This window comes from Gouania willdenowi, chromosome 6 (assembly GCF_900634775.1).
Source record: "Gouania willdenowi chromosome 6, fGouWil2.1, whole genome shotgun sequence".
NCBI lineage: Eukaryota > Metazoa > Chordata > Actinopteri > Blenniiformes > Gobiesocidae > Gouania > Gouania willdenowi.
Window position 1 is genome coordinate 35,069,230 of NC_041049.1, and position 22,248 is coordinate 35,091,477.

At 44.0% G+C, this 22,248-nt stretch overlaps 1 pseudogene; it reads left to right on the forward strand.

The window, feature by feature from the left end:
* Positions 1-17,768, forward strand: part of LOC114464215 (nuclear pore complex protein Nup98-Nup96-like) — a 66,359-nt pseudogene extending 48,591 nt beyond the window's left edge.
* Positions 17,769-22,248: the final 4,480 nt, after the last annotated feature.

Sequence of the window (22,248 nt, forward strand, 5' to 3'; positions counted from 1 at the left end):
CCTTGACTAGTGTACCAACTCTGTTTACTTGCACATATTAACGCTTCTTTCCGGTAAATCCACGCCACAAACGAGAGCCGACCACATGCCCTCTCACCAGCCAGAGTGGAGGACCTCGAAGAATTCATCGACCCATATTACGCCGAGTATGTGATGGAAACTAGACCGAAAGCCGCGAGCACGTCAGGTAAGTCTGCAAAACGCCGAAAGAATGAATCTTTGACGGACACGTCAGATCTGGAGGCAGAGTCTCACACAGAGGTCCTAAAATCCATCAATAAGAGGCTAGGTGTGGTCGATTTACTGCACCAAGACTTTCAAGAAAAGAAGACCAGCCTGGAATTTGCCTACTAACAAATTCAGGACTTACAAAAAGTAAATCACGATATCCTTTCAGCTTTATCTGCGGTGACCCCGAAAGCGCTGAAAAATGAAAACAAGCATCCTAAAGAGACAGTCCTGGATATACAATCTCGTAGTATGCGAGACAACGTGATATTCTCATGCAATCAAGAACCCCCAACGACGACCCAGAGGCTCTGCTGAAAAACTTCATGTCGTCTGCAGTTAAAATCCCGTCAGAAACCGTGAAAAACATCAACGTGTCCATCGTCTCGGTCAGAACAGAGGTAATCATTCACGCCCTATCATTGCCAAATTCATATTTATATATGTGTGTATATGAATGTTATAAAAACACACACAAAAAAAAAACAATAATAATTTAAAATGTATATATATGTAACAGGGTCAATTATGTATGCTTGTCAAATATTTTGTTATAATTACACAAAATCTGTCATTTTAAGTAAATTTCTTTTTATTAGTTCATTCCTGACAATTTGGGCCTCCAAATCAGTATGTGGAGCCTTAATTTATGTGTGTATCCCCACGTTCAGTTTTTAATGTAGCACTTCCGCCTATGTCTTGTTTTCCCGCGCCCTTACCTCTTCGCTTTTGTTAACAATCTCCGTGTGAGAGGGGCATGTTTATGGGGAAAACTGACTGGAGGATTTGTGTGTGTTGTGTTCCTGCTGCTGCCAGGATTTGTGTGTGTTCCTGCTGCTGTCAGAATAAAACATCTCTAAACACAACGCAGAGTCTCGACTGGTTACACTTGGTGCCGTGACGACCCGTTGCATCCGCGATCAGCGCCCGTCCGGTCCCCGAGTTAAGGCTGCTTAGTCCTAGTTCCTGTCTCCTTCTCCCTGCTCATCGCTGCTGCGGAGAAAGGCACTTGCAAAGTTTGCTGTCTGGTTGGATGCTTGTTTGACGGACTCTTTGACCGTTACTAAAGTGCTAAAAAAAAAAAAAAAAGGAAAGGGAGAAAATAATAATAATAAAAAATATAAATAAAATTGAAAAAAATTGCATAATGTCACATTTGGGAGGGGTAGGAGCCGACAGGTTGCTGGTAGATATTGGATGATGTCCCCCAGTGTTCCCAAATACACAGCTGATCAGACAGTTATCCCACCTTTGACCACCACTGCTAGTTCCACGCCAATTAGCCGGTCAGACCCCAAGTCATATCTTGGAGAAAACATCGCAGCCAGCCTTGACACTATGCACCAGACTTGTACAGTACAGCCTCAGTCCCCCACTACAGATCAGTCACCCTGCAATGCTGTAAGACCACAGTTGAAGGTTGTTGTGCAGTCAGATACCAAACCTCCACCTTACTTCAGGGGTGACCATGCTGATGTGTTTTCTGTCCATGAATGGGAGGACATCAATCAATCAATCTTTATTTGTATAGCGCCAAATCATAACCAATGGTATCTCAAGGCACTTTACAGTAGAGCAGTCTTAAGGACGGACTCTTCATTTTATGGATACACACATATGCATATATACGTATATACACATACATATGTATCCCACACCCAACATGAATTCATCATGATGAGTTGTTACCTGAGTAGGGTGAAATATGTCACTGATGCTGAAATGTTTGACCTGATTAACAGGCAAAGCTCCGGATGTGGTGAAGGTGTCACTCCGCAGCCGCCCTGAACTGAGTGCAGCCGACCGGCCCACAGCTGTGTTTAACATACTGAAAGGTATCTTCAGTCAGCTGTCATTCTCTAACTTGCCTATGAAGGACTTCTATAGCACCATTCCTCATGCTGGTGAGAGTGCATTAGAATATTGGATTCATCTTAACTAGTCAATCGATGCTGCCGATGAGTGTCTCCGGAGGCGGTGTAAATCTGTGGAGGAGGGGGTTGATGTTTATTAATCATTGTCCTGATCCCAGACTTGCCATGGGATTCCAACTAAAGGCACCAGAGCAGTGGACTGCAGCTGAGGTTCATGAGTGTCTGGATGCTCACATGAGAAATATGAGACTAACAGCAGCCCACTCCCAACACATGGTCGGTATGTCTGCCTGCGGCCAGAGCCCTCTTGATGTAAGCGTGTCCCAGGCTGCTTTTGTAGCACACCAGCCAAAGCCCCCTTCTAACTCTCTGTCACTCTCTGCAATGGCCTGCAATCAGCCCCAGACAGACAACATTGAGGTGTGCCCATGTGAGTCTGCTTCTTTGTCCCAACTGCCTTCTGCCGCCTCGAACTTGACTCATACTGCTGTTGACTCCCCTACCGCTGACTCTGGTGTTCAGCAGGTTGTGGCAATGTTTGACCTTGTTCTGTCCTTGTGCAATGCCTCTTTTGTAGCCAACCAAAGACCAGTCAGCCGTCAACCAGGCAATAGTCAATCAGCCCACCGTCAGAGTAGACAACCCCGTAACCCACAGGCTTCTGAGCCCTTTGGGTGTAGAGTCTGTGGTTCCTGGGACCATTCTACCCATGCACACTGCAGGCTTTACAGATTGTGCCTCAACTGCTTCAGTCCCGGTCACATAAGAAGTCAGTGCCCGCAGGCTTCCCTTTCCTCAGCTGTGCCACCATCTTCTCCCTCCCCTGCTAATTTAAAATAGCCCGCCTGTGTAGAGAGAGGGATAACATGGGCGGCACTGGTGACACCCTCAGTGAGGAAATAGACTTACAATCAATCTATGTGAGCTGCTGTAGTAATGTTTCTAGTGACAAAACGGTTATTACAGTGGGTTCACATAGAGGAAAGAAATAGTGAACTGTTTTATGCTCCGGTGTATGTAGGGGGTCAGCCTACTTTGAAGGGGATGCTTGATTCAGGGAGCATGTCATGCACGCTCAGTGCAGAGGCAGAGTCCAAGCTTAGAGCCCCTGGTGTTCTCCCGAGTCCTCAGCCTGAGCCCGGGAAGGTGGTCTTTATCGGCTGTGGTGGCCTTACGACACAGCCCAGCTGCATCTGTGACCTAGGAATTGAACTTTATGGGTTCAAATTCATTGTACTTACTTTTCTTGTAAGAGGGCAGAGAGATGAGCTTATCATTGGAAGCAATGTCATAAGGCCTATGATTTAGAGAATGAAGGCTGATGAGAAGTACTGGGAGCTCATCCACTCCAACACCTCAGACCCAGATTGTGAGCAGTTCCTTCAGTTTCTGAGCTGCATCACTCGTTGGTCTGGTCTTGAATTGCCTGACAAAGGTGACACAGTCAGGCTCCGGCAGGCAATCACTCTTGACCCTCAGGGGGAGTATCTGGTGTGGGGAAAGCTGCCCGGTAGTGCTCCTGTGTCACCTGGGGGGAGGACATCCCACTCTTCCAGGGTGTGAGTAGACCACAAACCGGCCAGTTAACTGAAAGTGAAGACCATCTCAGCTTTCATGAAGGAAGACCTCATGAATGATGACGATCGCACCCCACCTACTATCAACATTTCATTCCCGACTGTTCTTCCATCGCAAAGCCACTCTACGCCTTGACTGCAGGACAGAAGAAGAGGACTAAAGGCTCAGTCAGTCTCAGTCTCAGTTTAGTCGGAGACGAGCTGGCACCTTCCAAGAACTGACTCCTCAGGATTGGACTCCTGCATGTGAGAAAGCATTTGGAAAATGTGCTCCTCAACAGTGTGGTGTTGGCACACCCAGACTTTGATAAGCCCTCCATTCTTTCCACCGATGCTTCGCTTGATGGTCTGGGTGCTGTACTGTCTCAAGTGCCTGCCGGTGAGGAGAAGGCAAGACCCATCTCCTTTGCAAGCAAAACGCTCAGCTGCTATCATAGGCTCAATGTCTGAAGATGATGTCTCCTCTCTTCTCTCATCTTTGGACGAGTGGGACTCAGCTCCCAGGCAACGTGGAGCCTCCATGGCTGACCACCTCACCACCTTGGAACCTCCTGGCCAGGATGTGATGACTACCTTGTCTTTCGCTGAGCTCCAGTCACACCAGCAGCGGGACCCAGTCATCTCAAGGGTCGCTCATTATGTTGACAGGAAACATAGACCTTCCAGAAATGAATGTTGCAATGAGAGCCAGCCAACTCTGAGAGTCCTGAAGCAATGGGATAAATTAACACTTCTGAATGGAATCCTCTATCGAGTCATAAAGGATCCCTTGACAAAACAGAAGAGGTTCCAGTTTGTTGTGCCTGAGACCCTGAAGAAAGATGCATTGTCAGGTGTTTACGACCACGCTGGTCATCAAGGTCAACCCCGCACACTTTCTCTGGTCCGCCAGTGTTTCTTCTGGGAAAACATGGAGAAGGATGTCCGCAATCATGTGAAGCACTGTCACAGATGCGTTCTCAGCAAGACTTGTATAGGCGCGTACAGTCTCACAGGACACTCTCTACCCCCATGTCAACTCTTTCTTCTCCATCCCCTGACCCTTTTTTTTTCTTTCACATCCACTCAACACCCCCCCCTTCCTACACTTCATATAATTACCCCTTGCTTGTCTTATTCTTTTGGTACTGGTTGTTGTTGTATGTTTGTGCTTTTCACTAACCTTTTCAACCCTGCCCCTTGATAAGTATTTCTTCTCTTTTTTTCTTGCATCTAAGTTTCTCACAACACGGCTGTGCACAAATGCTCACAGACTCTCGGTTATGCTCACATTTGTATGGACTAAACCCCACTCTTTTCCATGTCTCAGTTTACAGTAACATCTTGGAATGTGCGTGGCATTCGCTCGCAGGCTAAAAAGATTAAGATTTTTGATTATGTATCAAGATTAAATGCAGACATTGTCTTCTTTCAAGAAACTCACTTACTTAAATCAGAAGAAAAATCTCTGATAGACTCAAATTTAACAAGATATATAATTCGTGTTTCAATTCCAGGCAAAGAGGAGTCTCGGTCCTTTTCAACAAAAGATTACTCTTTAACATAATCAACTCCACCATAGACCCAGAGGGTAGATATATTATTATCAAAGTGGTAATCTATAATAAATGTTTCACAATTCTAAACCTCTATGCCCCAATAATGACAATCCTGACTTCTTCCACAGAGTTTTTTGGAGTTATCAGACCTATCTGCAGACTCATCTTTAATCATCGGAGGTGACTTCAATTTGGCACTCAACACATCATTGGACAGATCCAGTAAGTGCCCAAATACAAAACCATCTCGATCTGCTAAAGTATTAATGAATTACATGGAAGATCTTGGAATAGGAGATGTATGGAGACTGAAAAAAACAACTAAAAAATAATGCACCTTCTTCTCTCCGTGTATAAATCCTTCTCCCGAATTGACTTCTTTTTCTCAAATAATTCCATCGCACATACGATTTCCTCTAAAGTACATCCTATAATAATTAGCAATCATGCGCCAATATCCCTCACCCTGAAGTGAGACTCTAATCAGAAATTATTCTCTCTATGGTGCTTTAATACTTCATTACTTAATGACAGTGTCATCAGAGGGAAGACTATATCATACTCTTCTTACTAGAAAAAAACAGGAAGAGATAGCTGAAAAAATGGTTGAAGAAAAACTTAAGAAACTTACAGAGTAATACCACCTTAGACTCACCATTAACCTTACAAGAACTACAAAATGCTTTGGATGGCATGTCAACAGACAAAGCACCCGGTCCAGATGGGTTCCCTGCTGAATTCCTAAAACATTTCTGGTCAATGTTTGCGCCGCTTTTTTTTTAGAGTAGTGACAGAGATAAAAAAAAAAAAAAGGTTACGTAGGAGGCCACATGAATACAGCGAACATTAAATTATCACTAAAACCAGACAAAAACCCCATGCTACCCTCAACCTACTGTCCCATCTCACTTATAAACAGACGTAAAAATTATTTCCAAAGCACTCACTTCCAGGTTAGAGAAAGTAGTACAGTCAATTAGATACCAAGAGCAGACAGGATTAATTAAAAATTGACACTCCACAGACAATGCGAGAAGATTGTTAAATTTGATCAACATGGCACAGAACTCTAAAAAGAAAACAATAATGTTGTTACTCGATGCAGAAAAATAATTTGATCGAGTCAACTGGTCATTCCTCCTTGCTGTCCTTGGCAAATTTGGTTTTGGACAATCATTCATACAATGGATCTCCACCCTGTACACTAAACCTAAGGCCCCAGAAACCACAAACAAAATCACATCTCAAAGCTTCACACTGCAGAGGTGAACCAGACAAGGCTGCCCACTCTCACCTTTGCTCTTTGCAATATTCGTTGAACATCTTGCAGGAGCTGTACGTCAGAATTCTGATATTAAAGGGGTCCACTCATACATTTCAGAACACAAAATAATCTTTATGATAATAGATTAGATTCTGCAATTACAAAATTCTATGCTAGGAATAAAAAACCCAAAATAAGCCTTTCAACCCGGAAAAAAAATAAAAGCGAGGGTGGTTTAGAAGCCCACAATTTCACGCATTATTCCTTAGCAAACTAAATGTTATATTTAACAGAATGGCTAAAACCAAAAGAAGACCACAACACCTGGCTAGAAATAGAACAGCTAGACTGCATACATATTCAACTCTCTGATCTCCCTTTTATCACTGACATTCAAATGTCATAACTGCTTTAAAAAACCCACTGATTGCCTCCACCCTGACTACGTGGTGGAAAGCCCTGGACATTATGAATGTTCAGTTAAAAACTAGCATGCTGTCTCCAATCTGCCACAACCCCGACTTTAGAAACAGTAAAACACCTCTCTATCTAAAGACATGGGAAGAGAGCGGAATTATTCATCTCCAAGACCTCTTCAAAAATGATAAACTCAGAACATATAACAATGTAACCTAAACATTCAATTTAAATGAAAGTAATTTTCTTCAGTACTTACAAGTAACAGAGACAAAATACGCCAATAGATCAACCTCCCGAACTGGCTATATATATGAAAAAAATCTCAACAAAATAAAAAAAAGAACTCTAAAAAACCCAGGGAACAACTGATTCACATTTACATGCCGTATGGCTTTGTTCCCTTGTTCAACAGTTTTAGTTTCTAATTACTGAAAAGCTGTCCTCCATTTTGGACTGCAGGATTCCTCTATCTCCAAATCTGTCTGATAGGAGACCTGACTATACTTGATCTTCTAGCAAACCAATTGCAATCCATCCTTGCGGCACTCGCCAAAGCAAAAAAAAAAAAAAAAAAACAATATTAGTGAATCCTTAAACATAAACCAATGGTGAAATATCCTCATAGAATTTATTTCCATGGAAAAGATGCTCTCAGAAAAAATAAAATAACCTGCTTTGAGGAGCGGTGGACTCCTTTTCTAATTGCATTAAATCTTGATTTTTCGATTTTAGGCTGATGATCTAGCCTGCAAGCGACTGCCAGCACCACTCTTTACTAACACACTGATCTAACTGTAGACCTGGACCTCCATGGGCTTGTGGGGTGGCCTTGGGCGGCTTGGGTGGGTTGCCGGGGTGTTTTGGGTGCCTCTGCATGAGTCCCTTTCGGGTTGTCTTGTGGTCCCTGGGCTGTTTGATGTTGCTCTTCTGCCCCATCCGTGCGCATCTGGGGGGCCCTTTGGGCTGGGGGCCTGCGTGTTTTTCTGCTACTCTTTCCTCTTACTCTCTGTCCCCCTGTCTCATGTATGTAAGCATACGTGGTTCCTAGGACCAGCGGTGCTAGGAACCCTATTGTAATTCTTCCGATTATTATTATTAGGGGGCCAAGCCCGCGGGGCCAGGGAGCCGCGTATGTAAGCATATGCGGTTCCTAGGACCAGCGGTGCTTGGAACCCTATTGTAATCGTTCCGATTATTATTGTTACCTTTTATTTTTCCTTGCAAGGTAGGGCGGTGCTCTTTGGTGGTTGGGTCCAAAACCTCCAGGGGACCTTGGATGCAAAAATTCACATATATCCGCCAGCAGGTGGCGCTATAACAAAGGTCAACGCGTTTTGGCCAATAACTCCCACACCGTTTGTTGCAAATTTCAAACCTTCATATTCACAGATTCCTTGAAAAGCACTGAATAGATATAGAAGACCACACAGACCACCCATACCAAAAATTGCCCCACTAGGTGGCGCTATAATTGCAAAAACATTTTGGCCTTTAACTTTCACAATTTAATTCACATCTTCAAAAAATTCATATCCACATGTTCCCTACATAAAGTCGCATTTTCTGGCATAGGCCACGCCCACTCCCACAGCATATTGCTCTTTGTAAGTCACTACATATCAAAAACCTACTTTTTCAAATTACTCCTTGGGGTTTTGTCCAATCGGCATGAAACTTGTCACGTAGAGTCTTCATTTGGATTTGATCTAGAGTTTAGCAAAAAAAATTGTTCGGGCAAAATATGCGCAAAATATTAACGAGTAAAATTTTCTAGCGAGCTATAAAAACACAAACTGTTGCATATCTTGGTCAAAATAATTGCTAACACCACCAATTCTTAGATCCTTGGTTGCAATGAGACTGTGGGGGTATGAGCCAAATTTTTTTAAAAAAGGCCTCTAGGGGGCACTGCAATTATGAGAAATGTATATCTCCTAAATGGCACAACCGATTTTTATCAACCAATATTTACCAAATTTGGTGGGTATGACCTTGGTTCACTCCTGGGACCGTATCTCAAAGTAAATCGCGATTGGTCAAAGTGGGCGTGGCTTATTACTACATAACATATAAATAAACCTTTATTTTAGCTGAAGTATTATGGTGAGGGCTGTGAAATTTACAGAGCACACAGACCACCCATACCAAAAAGTGCACCACTAGGTGGCGCTCTAATGGGTGCAAATGCATTTTGGCCTGTAACTTTCACACTTTAAATCACATCTTCCAAAACTTCATATCCACCTGTTCACAGCGAATGGCACGTTGGCCTGTGTCCTGACGCTCACCAAGAGCCCGTCTTCCTTCGTGACGTACTTTCAGGGGCTCCGCAAAATCTGGGGGCCGAATCGCACGGGAAGGCTTGGCCCCCTTTGTGTGGTTGTACGTGTATGTCTACATTATGTATGTCTATATCTGACATTAATGGAACTATTTAATACAATTCTCCTTATTTTGTATTAATGTTGATTAGTGAGTGTGATCAACCATTCTCTATGTGACGTTCTTTAGTATACCTTTAGTTCCTCGTAGCCATGGTAACCTCTTTTCCTTTGATTTATATTCAAACCTGTGATTGATGACATATCAGTGGAAAGTGTTAGAAATTAGATTTTAGTCCATTTTAGGAAATGTGTGTCACGAGACGGAACTGAGGCTCAAGCGCAGACAGCACAACAGGAGGCACAGATACAATTAACTGATTTATTCCACAAAACAGAATACAACAGAAAACCTACCAGTGCCCTAAGTGGGGTGGTGGAGAAACTAAGGAAGTGCTGAGCAAACTGAGGAAGACCTAATACTAAGAATAAATAAAAACGATCAGGAAACTACTGACGAAAAAACAGAACCCTAGGTCTAAAGGCATAAACTCAGAATGGGCTAAAATAACAAAGGAAACCTCTGAACCCCAATTGGGCAGGAACACAGAGACGCTCGAGCTGCAGCCAACGCGGACGAAACGAAGGAGCCTGGCACTGGAGTGGGGAAGAACCGGCTGAAGGGTGGAGTGAGCTGAGGGATTCCAGAGGTGATGGTGGTTCCAGGTGGGAAGGAGGCAGGAGATATCCCAGCGGCGGAGAGGGTCAGAGTGAGCAATGTTTATGGTTTGGCGTCGGTTTGTGGTCTGCCGGTGTCTTATGTAGTGGTGTGAATACTTGCAGGTGGGGAGACCACTCCCCGCCGCAGCTGGAAGCAATCCTGATGATTAGAGGTGAGTAGTCCAGACAGTGAGGCATGGAGACCACCAGATGGTGCCAACGGACCAATTCAGGAGATGCCAGAGGTAGAGGGCATGACAATGTGTAGTTTTTTCACCACGACAGACGTCACTAACCTTATTGTTATTAATGTTATATTATTATTGTTATCACGCCACCCAGTTAAGTGCGTCTAATTGTCTAAACCAGTGGTTCTCAACTGGTCTCACCCTGGGACCCACATTTTGCCACAGACATTAAATTGTGACCCAAATTTTTTTTAGAATTCATTCAGCCAACCAAATTTAGTTTTTCAAAAATAGCTGTTGAAAGCACATGTATATATATATTTTTTAAAACATAAATCTATATTTTCCTGTGCAACATGCATTTCAGAGCATGCCTGTCAAAAGAAAAGTTTCTTTCAAAATAAAAGACAAATTCTATTTATTTATTTTTGACCAGCTGTCCATGACCCACCCAATACAGGTCAGTGACCCACTTTTGGGTCCTGACCCACCAGTTGAGAATCACTGGTCTAACCAACGTGATGTCCTTTCCTTAACTCCATTAGGAAGTCTCCTAACACCTTTCCTTAACCCTGTGACGTCACCCACAGGGTTAAGGAAAAGTGGATAGGAAAGGAGATAGGAGGAAATATTAGGACAGACTTTGACTCCTACAGCTTCCTGTTTCACCCTGGTCTCATCTAGTGATTAAATTGATGGTGCAGCATTAGTGTGAATCTTATTAATGTTAATAAGTGTTGTGGAAGGGGCTGGGCTTCTACAGACATCTTCTGAGGTGTGTTGTGTCTGCAGGTGTCCGTCCCACTCAATCTGTGTCCATCCTCCAGCCCGCCCCCCTTTACAGTGGGCGGGGCCTTCACACTTCCTTCTCACGCCTCGTGTTGCAGATCCTCCAATCAGGACGGTTGGTGCTCGGAGGCTGGGCGGGCCCGTCCCCATCGAGAACTCCATCACTCAGGGGGAGGTGGGTGGAGCCAGCGGCCATCTTTGTTGTCCTTTATCATGCTGACCGTGTGCATCCGGCAGGGGGCGCTGTTGCGGCTTGTTTAGGGTGCGCTCCTTCAGGGTGGAGTGAGGTCCAAGCTGGACCCTGGTCCACAGTGGACACGTCCTGGGTTCATCACACCAGGAGGACCTCAGATTGAAGACCGACTTCAGCTTCATCCACTCAGGAGCCAGAAGACACACACACACACACACACACACACACACACACACACACACACACAGACACACACACACACACAAAGTAATTGTGTACCTTGTGTTCTCACACAGACTCGCACACAGTCCGTACAAAGTGACGGTGGAACAGCTCCAGGTGGGACAGCCGCATCTCATAAAGACCACAGAAGAAGAAGAAGAGGAGGAGGAGTCCAACACCCCCTTCAGATCAGCTTGAAGCACTGCACCATCAGCACACCCGACGGAGCCTCCTGTCCACTCCTACGCCCTCAACCCGGGGTGGAGGCTCTGCACGAGTACGCTGAGTGGATCGCAGCGCTGAGTGAGACGCACGGCCACGCCCACCATATGTTACACGACCACCATACGGTATACAGCCACGTCCACTGTACATTACACAACCACGCACAGCGCGTTTTTAAGCTTTTCGCCCAGACGTGCGTCCGGCGCTTCCAATGCAGCCGACGCTGGAGTTGGGATTGTTGAACTTTTGGGTTATATCGACCAATCAGGAGCGTTCCCAGACTGTGACTTCAACAGAATATTGAGAAAAAGAAAAAAAAACACACTAATCAGAGACAGATGGACAGACTCTTCTGCTGGAAAAGAGTGTCTGTAGTTGTGGACCTGCTGATGCTGGTCAGCAGGTCGTTAAACTGGGCACAGGAGAAACAGAAGTAGAGCTGAAAGAGACTCTCGTCCAATCACAGTTCTGATGAATCCTGAAACGGCGCCGATGCGTAAATAAAGCCAAGTCACTCTCTGGTTAATGTAGAGCTGATGAACGGGAGTCAGAGGGGGCGTGTCCATCAAGGAACTCCAAACTTTATTCTCGATCCACCCACATTTCTCTATAACCCTCTGACATCACAGTGTAAACGCTGAGTCACACCTAAATACATCTGACCAGAAACACCTTCTCATCACAATGTTCCACCACTTCACAGTAGGGCTGTCAACAAATATCCTAAACTCGAATATATAGTCGAATAGTAAAAAAATATTAAAATTCGAACGTGAAAATTAATATTCGAATATTACTAAAAACATTATATATATATAATGGGAAAAATACGCCCGCGGTAGGTTTTTATATAGTTCAATGGGTAGCAGGCGCAGCTGTCTGCTGTGCTCGCGCTGCTTGAGGGATCAGAGACAGGTCGCAGGAATGACGTCCGGTCCCTACAGTGCATATGGAACAGAAAGTGCAGAGCCCAACTCAACCGCAGCAGTGAAAGTGATTTCAACCCCATCACATCTAAAAAGCCATGTCTGGAAGTACTTTGGATTTTTTTTTCGGTAGAAGGTAAATTTGTGGATCCGTGAGATAAAGTAGTATGCAAGCTTTGTAAAATGCAGTTAGCATACCATTCAACCACTAGCAACATGAGTTTACATCTCGAAAATGTGCATCCAAAGGAGCTTGGCATGATGTGTGGAACTACATCTAAACCGCTACGTCTTGACACTTATTTTGCACCGCCTACCACAAGAGCATTGTCTGCGACACGACAAGAGGCCACCACACGGAAATTAACATCGTTCATTTGTAAGGACATGAGACCGATCAGTGTAGTGGATGGGGCAGGCTTCGGGAAGTTTTGTCAAGAAATGGAACCGAGGTACCGCATCCCGAGCCGTGGAACAGTCGCCAATAGAATCGTAGAAGTGTATAACAGCACCTCAGACAAGATAAAGGAATCAATCAAAGACAAACAGGTTGCTCTTACCACGGATGGGTGGACATCCCTAGCGACAGCATCCTGTTACAGCAACGGCCCACTGGATTAATGATGACTGGGAAATGCTTAAAAATGTGCTAAAAACAAAAGAGCTTAAGCTAAGCCACACTGCAGAAAATGTAGGTGAATGCATTCAAGAGATCTTGGACTTTTTTGGCAGAGAAAGGGCATCTGTAATTTCCATCACAATGGACAATACCATTAATTACGTCAATGCAGTGGAGAGACATCTTCAAACAGTGGATATATCATGTGTGGAGCACACAATAAACAATAAAGGGCTCGGGGTCAGAGCCATTGAAATCCTCGTTAGTAGGCTGAAAGTGGCGGCCTCACATTTCAACAAATCTTCCGCCGACAGCTACCTCCTCCAGCAAAAACAACAACTTTTGGGATTAAAAAATGAGAAGATGATTAATGACTGTCCGACGCGATGGAACATCACTTATGAAATGATCTGCCGTGGATCGGAGCAGCAAGTAGCGGTGTCTGCTGTCATCTTTGAGAAAAAACTGTAAAGAATGGAGCTGATCACAAGCGAATGGTCCCTAATGGAAAAGGTAAGCATAGTGTATGAAATGTACAATAGTAGGCTGGACAAATGCAAAACTGTCCTAATATATATTTTTATATTATATATTTTTAAATAGGGAGAATGATGGCCCTAATTTACTGTGTGTGCATGTTAATAAGCTGGACAAATGCAAACCTGTCCTATTATATCAACACATTATATTTACTTATTTATTGCAGGAGCAGGAGGCTCTTAAACCCTTTAAAGTGAAGCACTTTTAACTAACAAATATCCAACAGTGTCGGCTGTGCTGCCTTTACTATATGTTCTGCTCGCACAACTGGAAAAGCAACGCCAGACGGACCAGAACCACCGGCATTGTCAGAAATGAAGACAAAGATCGCCACAGATCTGGAGAAGCGTTATTGTGAGGAAAAAGGCGCATTTATGCTGCTTAACAAAGCGAGTTACCTGGATCCACGCTTTCACCGCCTCGTTCATTTGAAAGAGGAGCAGGTGCAGGTGGCTATTCTGGAGGAGATGAAACCAGTGAATGTGGCAAAAGGCACAGGCAGTGAGGCCGCTAGCGAACAACCCCGTGATCAGCAAACGCAACCCGCTGAGAAAACTGCGTTATCTGCTATGGGGTGTCTCTTCGGAGACACGTATTGCACGGACAACCCAGATCAGGAGGACATCAGCCTACTGCTTCAAAAAAAGATGTCGATGTATGAACAAGAATCTCCCATTCCTGCGCAACAAAATCCTCTCATGTGGTGGAAAGCTCTGGGAGATACCCTCACATCGCTCAGATGGCAAAGAAATATCTTTCCATCCCCGGATCATCAGTGCGCTCTGAACGCGTATTTTCCACTGCTGGGAATATATTAAATAAAGAGATCAGCACTGGCCCCTTCAAATGTGGACCGTCTTGTGTTTTTGGTAAATAACCTGTAGGCCTGGAGGCCTGACCCGACGCCAGTGATAGCGCAGTCAGTTTTGTTTACTTTTTTTTATACAAGCACCAAGAATGTAAGTAGCCTTTTTCGGTTTAATAGCACTTTATTTTTTATGAACCTCAGGGTATAAGTTATTTGTTGTCACATTTTATTTCACATTAAACAGAAATATTACTAACGTGTAGGCTACTGTACTTGAGTGAATTGATATTCATTAATAAAGTAGGTAGAAAAGTTCCATGTTTACTGCAGCTTGCTCAGAGCGTTCAGTTCTATACTGTAAAAATGTTTCTGAAGCCTGCTACAATTGGTTATGTGCAGAGAGCGTGAGGGTGCGGGCAATAATACGTTCAAGGTTGTCAAATGTTTTAACTTGAATAAAAAAAACCAAGTAGTTAATATGTCTCTTTGTATTCATTTGATCTGTTATTGACCTAATGCACGTTATTGACAACATGCACCACCAGATATATAATTTGTTTTTGTCAATTTAAAAAAAAAAAAAAAAAGATATTCGAATAATTCGAATATTGGGGCGGGGTTAAGAGGGAATATTCGAACGTCATTTTTGAGCAATTTTGACAGCCCTACTTCACAGTCACTGTGTGAATTATGAACGTAACTGATCATAATATCATCCATTGTATGAACACCACCGGCAACAGAGAAGCCCCTCCCCTAAACGCGTGTCCCAAGCATCTTTGACGCTGGTGACAAGCATCTGTATTCAATGATCACAAGCGTCCTGAAAACGCATTTGGTGTGAACGCAGCGTAATGAGTAAAGAGTAGGAGCTGTCAGTGCAAAGAAGGAAGTGACAGTTTTTCAGAATAAAAGGAGCCAAACGTACGTAAAGATGATATTGTGTGTGTGTGTAGCTGTGCTTAGGTCCTGGTGTGAGGTGTGGACACTGTGTTCCACCCTGTGGGGGGCGTCTGGGGGCCCGTCAGCATCCAGAGTAGACGACAGGCGAGTACGAGCAGCAGCTGGATAGGAGGCGGAGCTTCTCAGCCTGGCTCTCTGAGGGTGCGGCCCCCCGCGTGGAGGAGGAAGTGGCCTTGGCGGGAAAGGGTCATCACGTGGATGCCGTCTTCAGCTTCCTGACAGGAAACCTCGTAGCTGAGGCGTGCGGGGTGGCTCAGAGAAAGGGTGAGTGTCGGCATTTAAACGCTGCTCCATCTTTGACCTAAGGCAAACTTGTGTCATGTAACCAGGAGATCATCGCCTCTCTCTGCTATTGGCTCAGAGTGCTGGGGCGCCGCATGCCAGAGAGCTGCTGGCTCTGCAGCTCAGTGACTGGAACCAGACGCACACAGACTGTTTCCTGTCTGAGGAGAGGCTCCGCCTCTTCAGCCTGCTGTCAGGGAGAGCTGTATGACTAATGCACACACATTTTACATCTGTCACAGGATAACATGACCAGTTGGCCCGTGAAAAAACAAACTGTGCTTTTATTTTTAGTTTGAAAGTGTTCACTGTGTGTTTCCTGTGCGGTGTTGCAGGTGTGGCAGTCGTCAGACTCCCTGGTGAACGTGTGTGCTGAGCTGGACTGCAAGAGATGCGTTGGTGTCCACCTGTGGTTCCTACTACCTCCCACGGCCTCTGTGGACGACGCCCTCTGCAGATATGAAGCTGCGTTCCAGGTGAGGCACCTCACTCGCTCTGCGTGTGTGCGTGTCTGTACGTCTCTGCGTGTGTCTGTGTTGACACGCCTTCCACCCACAGGGCTCGTGTGAGGAGGGGAGGTATGCATGTGCTCCTCTACCACCATACCTGGAGCGTGAGGAAGAGGAGGAAGGTGGACGACCTCAGTATGACGTGTGCTTCCACCTGATCAAGCTGTTTAGTGACAGTTTGGTGAGGTCATGTGATGTGACCTGCTGCTCCATCTGACCCCGTGCCTCCTACAGACTGTACAGCCTGGTGCCGCTGCTGGAGCCACGCTCGTCTACGTCTCAGCGCTGTGACTTCAGTTTGAGCTGGAGCCTATGGAACATTCTGCAGGTGCTCAACTATAGACACCTCAGCTCTGAGCTTCAGTCCCTCCTCCACTGCAGTTTCTCTGCTCAGCTGGAGGCACTAGGACACTGGGACATGGCAGTGTTTGTGCTGCTGCACCTGCCCCACAATACGTGAGTACACACTATAGTGCACACTATACATGTGTTACACACTCTAAACACGCTCCATGCTAATGCTAACGCTACATACTAACGCTCAGGCACCGTGAGCGAGCGGTGCGAGAGCTGCTGTGGCGTCATGTGACCCTGGGTGAGGAGGCGGAGCAGAGGGAACACTTCCTGGTTGAGCGTCTGCTGGTCCCTGATTGGTGGATCCATGAGGCCAAAGCCCTCCGAGCTCAGAGTGTGTCTGACCCCCACCAGCAGGTCCAACACCTGTACCGGGCCGGACTCTGGAACCAGTGCCACCGTCTGCTGATCCAGCACCTGGCCTCAGGTTAGTGACATCACTAAGACACACCCACACGCCCCCTCTGACTCCCCCCCCCCTTTTAGACTGCATCATCAACGAGGAGCACCAGAACCTGCTGGAGTTTCTACATGGTCTGTCGGTCCCTGAACGCAGCGCGGCCATTGTGGACTGGGGGAGGGCGGGGCATATGTACCTGGATTACATCACTGTCATCAACACGCTGACACACCTACAGCAGGTACTACTGAGGCCGCACCCCCCACACGCACCACAATATAACAACATCCTATCACTGCAGACGGATGACGCCCCATACCAGCTGGAGCGTCTCCATGGCGACATGACGTCTCTCTGTGGACGAATCCAATCACTGCCCTGTAGGACGGCCAGGGACCGGCTCGCCCAATCAGGTGAGAGATGAGGTCACACTTTATTATTGGCCTTTAGGTTACACACACTGTGACACACACTGATGGCTTCTTCATTTTGTTTGAGTCTAAACTTTGTGTTTTGTCTCACTGTGTGTGTGTGTCAGAGATGGCTAAGCGTGTAGCCAACATCCTGACGGCGGTGCTAACACTGCAGTCGGACTCCTTTAGCGTCCCATTGGCCGAGCTTGCCCCCAGCTTTAGCCGCCTCCCCCTTCCTGAGGACTACATCCTCCAGGAGCTCAGGGGCCTCACCCAGGCTTACCTTCACCAGCTGCTGATCAGCTGAGGCAAGAACTGCTGAGTCATGTGTAGAAATGGAGCTGCTTGTTTTTATTCCCACAGCGTTTGAAAGGGTTTGATTTCGATTTTTTTAATGAAGTTTGTTCATCGGTGACGTTTAACTTTGCTTTAGATAAAAGTTGTTTAAAGTTTACAAATGTGTAAATGTATTTGATAACAATAAAAAGTTTATCTTTAAACAGAACAAAGTCACATTTTTATTGGAACGAAAACACTTTGATCTCAAATGAACAACAACAAACATCAACAGGTCGAAATAAATATCCCCGTAACATCCAATCAGATCCTGAGGAGCCGGGGGTCAGAGGTCGTCTATGTCACCATGTACTCCTGACATTTGTTGAGACGAACCTGACACAGTGACACGGCGCCGACCGCCACGTACACGCCCCCTGCGATGAAGCAGTTGATGCTGACCTGGTTGTACAGGCTGTAGATGTTCTGAGGGGGGTTTTTACTGTGGGGGGGAGAGGTGTTATCATGGAGATAAGAGAGGAGACGATACCGTGGAGACGGATACTCATCACGGATGTCTTCCTCAGTGAACGGAACGTCTTCAATCAGAACCGCAGATTTAGCGCTGAAGAAAATTCCCAACATGGCCTGAAACAAAGGACACAACGGTTACACACATTATATACACATACACAACATTATACACACTACAGAAAACATTATATACACATAAACAGTACTTTACATAACATGTATCTTTTATATATAATGTAATATATTTCATATAGTCTGTTCTACTTGTTCATTAAAACAATCGATTGATCAACGATCGTTAGTTGAGTTTGATTTAATTACTAAATCCCTTATTATAATCTCAATTTCTAGAAAAAAAACAAAAAACAACTATAGATAAATACAGCACTGAGGTCACATGACACAAAGAGCCACGTGACTCACTTCCCTTTATTTTAACGGCAACGTTCTGATAACATTGGTCTTTATTTCATTAATGAAGGAGCTTATTTACCGTAACATCATGTTAATTAACATTTACAAAATGAGAGAATCCATTCATTGGTGGCTGCAGGGCTACGTCTATTCCCTGGAGTCTTCAATTCATTTAAACCTTATTTACAATCATTAGCTGATGATTACGTGCTTTATTTATCGCTACAAACACAAACTAAAGGCTTTCAAAGACTCAGTGTTTATGAAACACTGACAGCTGTGTTCATTCCAGACATTATATATATAGTCACATAGATATTTATGTGACTATATATATATATATATATATATATATATATATATATATATATATATATATATATATATATATATATATATATATATATTATATTATATATATTTAGTGTTAGTCACATATATATTTATATATATATTATATTAAAAAAAAAAAACTCTTTCTCACCCTCCGCGGGCGGTCTCTTTTTTTCCTCCAAGCTCAGGTCCTCTACCAGAGGCCTGGGAGTTTGAGGGTTCTGCGCAGTATCTTTGCTGTTCCTAGAACTGCACTTTTCTGGACCGAGATGTCTGATGTATTTCCTGGGATCTGCTGGAGCCACTCCTCCAGTTTGAGGGTCACTGCCCCGAGTGCCCCAATGACCACGGGCACCACTGATGCCTTCACCCTCCAGGTTTTCTCCAACTCTTCTCTGAGCCCCTGGTATTTCTCTAGTTTCTCGTGTTGGAGCCTTGTCCTTGATGTACTTATTGATCTTGGATGTTTCATCCTGGATAGTGGCTCTCACACTCACTAGTCCTCGGCCTCCTTCCTTCCGGCTAGCGTACAGTCTCAGAGTGCTGGATTTGGGGTGAAACCCTCCGTGCATGGTTAGGAGCTTTCGCGTCTTGACATTTGTGCATCTATTACATTATTAAATGTTTGTGCACCTGCCTCCTTCTTCAAATGTTATTTTGTGCTTCTGTGCACTCACCTCTCCACATTGAACGAGCAAAATGTTCATTTAAATAGGGCAGTCTCAACCACGTCTATACGTGCACCTATAAGTGCCACAACGTTAGTGAATTCCCCACAGCATGCGAAGAAACAGCGCCACCAAAGGAATTAGGGACATATCTGGTTTACTACCCTATTTAGTGAATCCGCCCCTTAGTTTTTACCAGCCCTCTTAACTTTACACACAGCCACTGGATGTGGTAGACTGTAAACAAGTATTGTTTGTCTGCAAAAGTATACAACCATTCATTGAGGATTTTAACACATTCATGGGTCCAGTTATTTGATTTTAATGAAATCCCTCAGTAGCAGAACTTTGGCATCCAATTGATGGGGGTGGTTCGATTTGGAGGTGTTTTTTTAAAATTTATTTTTCATGTCCCAGTTAAAAATTAACTCATTCATTGAGTTGGTCTGGTTATCATGATTCCAGTGGCACCTTCTATCTCTGTCTGGAGGACTCATGTTTGTGTATTTTACTGTGATTACATAGCAGTGTTGTTGCTCTTGTTTTCTCTTGCTTGCATTTCTCATCCATGACTTTCATTCTAACAGAGGCTGCCAACAATTTGCTTCCCTAAACTGGAGAGAATAAAGTCCCACAAGTAAACAAAATGTAAAATACACAAACAGAACCTGGAGTGGAGACAAAATCACCATAATGGTCTATTGAATGATGTTGTTATCAGTGGTGTGATGTCTGATGGATGCTGGTGTTGGAATAGTTGATTATAAAACAGAAACATGTTTAGGTGTGTCTGTGCATTCCAGTGTTTGTGAAAATGTAATCTATCTAGAGTTGAGTACAATTATCTGCAGAGGTTTATATTCTGTATATCTTGTTTGGAAGTGCAGGATGCTGGAGTTTAAGGTAACTCACCATCAGTTCCATTGCACAGGACAATAATTTCTCAGACACACACATTATTCCCATAATTTAACATGTACCTGGAAACAATGATGTCTGACTTTTATGGTACAAACCTTCATTTGAATGAAGGTGACTCTGTGAAGGTTTCTGACTTGGCTTTAGAGATATACGAGAGTACTCATCAGCTCTACACTTTGGTCAATAATGTCTTTAGTTTGGCTGGAAGCTAAAAAGCATGCTAACAGCTATCATTATGAACCCTGATGGATCACAACTTATTTTACTGGAGTCCTTAGCAGCTGGTATGTCACTTTTGTTATTGAAGAAGCATTAGCACTAAGTGGAGGTGAGGTTTGCAAAAAAGGTTATAGGTTCTTTTCTCTTATTTGGAGTATCTCGAGGTGCTCCTTTTTCCTCTCACGATCGAAATATTTCTGTTAGGATTACAGGAGTCTATAAATTCACTATAAGACTGTATCAAGTAATACTATATGTGATGATTAACAGATCAGAAGAAGTAGGCATACAAAAAAAAAAATTAACAGATGGGAAACAAACTGCAGTATAAAAAATATCTGTACTGATTTTCACCATGTGTAACAATTCTTTACCACTAGATGGCATAACTAGCCATACCTGCACTGTTCTACAGTTTTTCTCAGTCACTTTGGTACATTTCTCAAAGTAGAAATGAAATTCTCTACTTCACATCTTTGTGTCAAAAAAGCAGTTTTGATACACTATTACAAATGATAATGTAGAAGCCTCAGCTTGTTCCTACATTATCAATTGCTTATGTCATGTTAATGAAAATGTATTAGGACTCTGTTGAATAGCCTCACACCCCACAACATTTAGGCATTAGTTCATCATATAAGTCTTTACTTGCAAAATAGTTGAACATCAAGTTAGTAACAAATTAATCATTAGATTGATGAATCAATATATATTCCTATGATCCAAATACACTGATCAGCCTTCCTGATGACACATTGATCTAAAATCGTTTTAAAAAGTAATCAAGCAAATTATTTCTGATACAAAGAAATAACGCACTGGATTCAAGCACGGCAGACTTTATATAGATGTGTTTTAAAAGCACTTGTAGTAATAAAGATGTTACAGCCGACTCTGTAGGCTCTCTGTGATGTCACAAACAGAACAGACAGCAACAAAACAGCATTGTGGAGAATCCACCTTTGGGGTCCAGTGTGTCGAAATACTTTATCTTTTGCACAGCAGAGATATTTTCAAGGAGTCACTCACTTTGTTGACCATGGAGAACCAGGCCCTTCTGGCAGCATTCACTGCAGCAGCAGGCGGTAGCATTTGCTTGTTAGCATTAACTCTGCGAAGCCACAGGCTTTACTATCATATTAAAAAGAAAAGTAGCAGGTTGGAATCGTTGCTAAAAAGAATCGTTGCACCCCTATTGAGCATACATTTCCATTAGGCTTTTTTTTCTAAATTTGTCCTGACTTGGTAAATTGCTCCCAGGTGAATGTTGTGTGAACTTCCTCTTACAAAGTGGAATATGAGAAGCATTAGATCAACCAAAACACAATGACACAATATCTGACAATAGAAGGATAAGGAATTGGACAAGGTTGTTTAAGCCCGAGAGAAGAAGACGGAAGATGGAAGCTGGACGATTAATCTCCCACATGCACTAAAGTGTAACTTACAATTTACATGGAAACTTTAGCCATAGTTTATACCAGAACATCCCTCCAGATTACACTGTTAT